We start from the raw sequence: 3,552 nt of genomic DNA on the forward strand, positions 1-3,552 counted from the left end.
CAATAGTAAGAGATAGGTTCAATGTAAGGAACATACAGGCTTACTTTACAATTTTAAATTTTTAGTATTGTAACATGGAAAGCTTTTAACTAAGAAGCACAGAGGAAGACAAGACTACATAAGAATAAGGATACTAGAGATTATTTCTGGAACTCTAGAATGGGATAAAAATTTGACCAAATGGCAAGTGAAGAAAAATGAATGAGGGTCCAAGTAATAATAAAGTGAGGCAAGTGCCAGAGAAGAGGTACATCGCCTTATCAGTCAGTGAGAAGGATCAGAAGTATAGGCCTGTACCCAGCGGGATTTAGTGGAAACTAGAGAAGTAGGAACACAGCTTGGTCTCCTGTGTTAAATCCTAGGAATCTTAAATCCACATATAGAGACACAATAATGAAGATTACTGTGTCTGGGATCCCAGAGATCAGTCCAGTGTGATCCTTAATATTGAAGTATGTAGAGGAGAAGGGACAATTTTTCAACTTCTAGACAGGACTTCTCCAGCAGTCCTCAGGGCTGAGATAGAAAACTCTGAGGGCTTTAGGATACTCCACTGTGGCAGCTAGAGGAATTTCTGTTCACTCAGTACCTGTAATAGAGATGGCAAGTCAGGCTCAAAGACTGAACAACAGCGTGTGAAGTGGGGACCTTGATGCCTTCACAAGGCCACGGCTGATGCCTTAGTCTTCCCGGGACTCAGGTCATGCCTAGAAAAAGTGACATGAGAATGATGAAGGCTGCAGAACTGATTGTGCATGGACCCACATTTAACCTGGAGACAGTTCTGTTCTAAGGTCATTTTACTACTACTAACCATCAAATATAAACTAATTGGTGTATTAAAAAGGTAATAAATTTAAACATTTTACATCTGAATTTTATGTCCTAATGAAAACATGACATTATAAAACTCATTCCATTTGCTAAGGCATTTTCCAGTCTTTATGCTTCTGTTTGCACATACACTCGATGGGGACACACTAAGAGTGATTTCACATGCCTACGTAATTATTAGTAACCTTCTCCTTTTACTCCCAAATGTCTGTTAGGATCATTGTGAGGCTTTAAATCGACAACCTTTCTTTCTTTCTTTCTTTCTTTCTTTCTTTCTTTCTTTCTTTCTTTCTTTCTTTCTTTCTTTCTTTCTTTCTTAAACTGTTATTTAGTTTTATTCATAACCATAAACTTAACTCTGCAATCCATGTACATTTGGAGAGAAACAAGGATAATATGGACCCAAAAGAACTTCAATAAGGGAAGAGATGATGGGGCATCTTCAGCAGGTAGGGCGCAGGATGCTTTCCTGAGCTAGAGGAACCATCTGGTCTGGTGGCGGCAATACACACAAGTCACATGCATTACAGCTGTCCATAGTCGGTGATGGTGATCTTCTTTCTGGTCTTGCCATTCCTGAACCCTTAGTGCTCCATGGCCTCCACCGTGTTCATGTCCTCTTTCACCTTCCCAAAGATCATGTGCTTGCTGTCCAGCCACTCTGTCTTGACAGTGCAGATGAAAAACTGGGACCCGTTTGTGTTTAGCCCATCATTTGCCATGGACAAGATGCCTGGGCCTGTGTGCCTCAGGATGAAGTTCTCCTCATTGAATTTCTCCCCAGAGATGGACTTGCCACCAGTGCCACTGTAGTGCATGAAGTCACCACCCTGGCACATAAATCCTGGAATAATTCTGTGAAAGCAGGAACACTTACAACCAAATCCTTTCTCTCCAGTGCTCAGAGCACTAAAGTTTTCTGCTGTCTTTGGAACTTTGCATATAGCCCAAAAGAGATACCATCCAAAGGCTCACCATTGGCAGTGATATCAAAGAACACAGTGGGGTTGATCATGGGTGACAACAAACTATGAAGAAGAAGGATAGCGGTGTCTGCAAAGCCTAAATCTAAAATGTTTCTGAAATACCCTCATGTGTTCAGAGATGGAGCTTTCAATCGGCCATTGTGTTATGAAGGCCCCCAGGCACACCGTTCAATTAATCAATGGATTAATCATTTGAATCAATGGATTAATTAATCAATGGATCAATCCTTTGAAGAAGTCATAGCCAAATACAATTATTAGGCGTGGCCTTGTTGAAGGGGTGGGTCACTAACCTCGGAGTGTGTATTCTCCTTTGTGACTCTGTCTCTTCTTCTCTGTCTCCCTTTCTGATTGACTTGGAGGAATATGTTTCTCATGCCAGCTATGCCCTTTCCTTATGCACGTTTGCATTGGAGCCAGCGCAATATGAACGGAATCCTCTGAAAATCATGACTGAACATCTTCCCCACTTTAAATTGCAGGTGTAGGCTTTTAAGATAAAGTGATTGATGAAAAGTGTTTTATCTGTTATATTGTAGATAAGCTCCATCCTGCTAGCTAACAAGTTCTAAGCACTCAATAAATTATTATGATCATTTAAAAGCAGCATGTTTGAACTCAAAATAGGTTTGATATGCACAGAAATTCTTCAAATGGAGCAAAAATTTTCATTTCTTAGGTCAACTTCAAGTAACATGGTTTACCTTTTGGAGGATGATTCTGAACAAACTAGTGATGCATTTCTCCTATATAAAAAAGAAAATGCTACATAATTAATATTAGAGCCAAACCATCTCAACTTATACATTTGAGAATATTTTACTATTTAGCTGAATCATGACTAATGTCATAAATTTAATGTTTAACTCCCAATACAAGGGATCAGTAATCTCCAGTTTCTACAAACTCAAAATACCTATGAATGAATGTAATTTTCTTATATTAAAGTTGTATCTTGGGCTGGGCAGACAGCTCCATGGACTAAAGTACCTGCTTAGGCAGGTGCAGAGACCAGGGTTTGATCCCAGGGTGCCCTGCAGGCCCCATTCTTGGGGCATGCTGAGAGGTTGACTGAGACTAGGTGTGGCGGTGTGGGTATAATTCCAGCATTTGGGAGGCTGAAAACAGGAAGATCACTACAAGTCCAATCTATGTGGTGAGACCCTGTAGACTCTGTACTAAAAATACATTTTTTTCCAAAAAAAAGTTGTATCTTAATAATAAATACTAGAAAGAAACATTTTTAACCCTTTTGGCAAATATCCTCATTTAGATTTACCACTCAGCTTTATCTCTAGCAGTAGATCCTTTTCCTTAAGTCAGGGCAACCTATTTTTAACTGATGAGAGACTATTGTTCCCTGGTAATAAATCTTTCAATAAGAGGTAAGCTACTACTAATGGGAACCTAAGATTGAGATAATTTAATATATAAATATCCAACTAGCCCATAACATCATACAAAACCAAGGTAGGTTCTCCCTTGTGAACCAGGGTGTGTCGTGATATTAGACATACAGGCAACTAATTGACCAACAACTAATATATGTGCACAAATTCCAGATAAGGTATATGAGCCACACTCACAAAGCAGGCTGAGTGCCTCGCTCTATCCCCTTTCCCCCACAGGCATGACTGCTTCTTTCTCTGCAGTGGCCTTTGCAGGATAACATCCTCCATCCCTTTCTATGCTGGCCCTCCCCAAACCCATCTCCCTCCAGCTTCAATTATCA

The 3,552-nt window shown here is 40.0% G+C and overlaps 1 pseudogene; it reads right to left on the reverse strand.

The window, feature by feature from the left end:
- Positions 1-1,358: 1,358 nt before the first annotated feature.
- LOC101585746 lies at positions 1,359-1,849 on the reverse strand (annotated as a pseudogene).
- Between the last annotated feature and the right edge of the window lie 1,703 nt (positions 1,850-3,552).

Source organism: Octodon degus, unplaced genomic scaffold, assembly GCF_000260255.1.
Source record: "Octodon degus isolate 3935 unplaced genomic scaffold, OctDeg1.0 scaffold00082, whole genome shotgun sequence".
NCBI classification, from domain to species: domain Eukaryota; kingdom Metazoa; phylum Chordata; class Mammalia; order Rodentia; family Octodontidae; genus Octodon; species Octodon degus.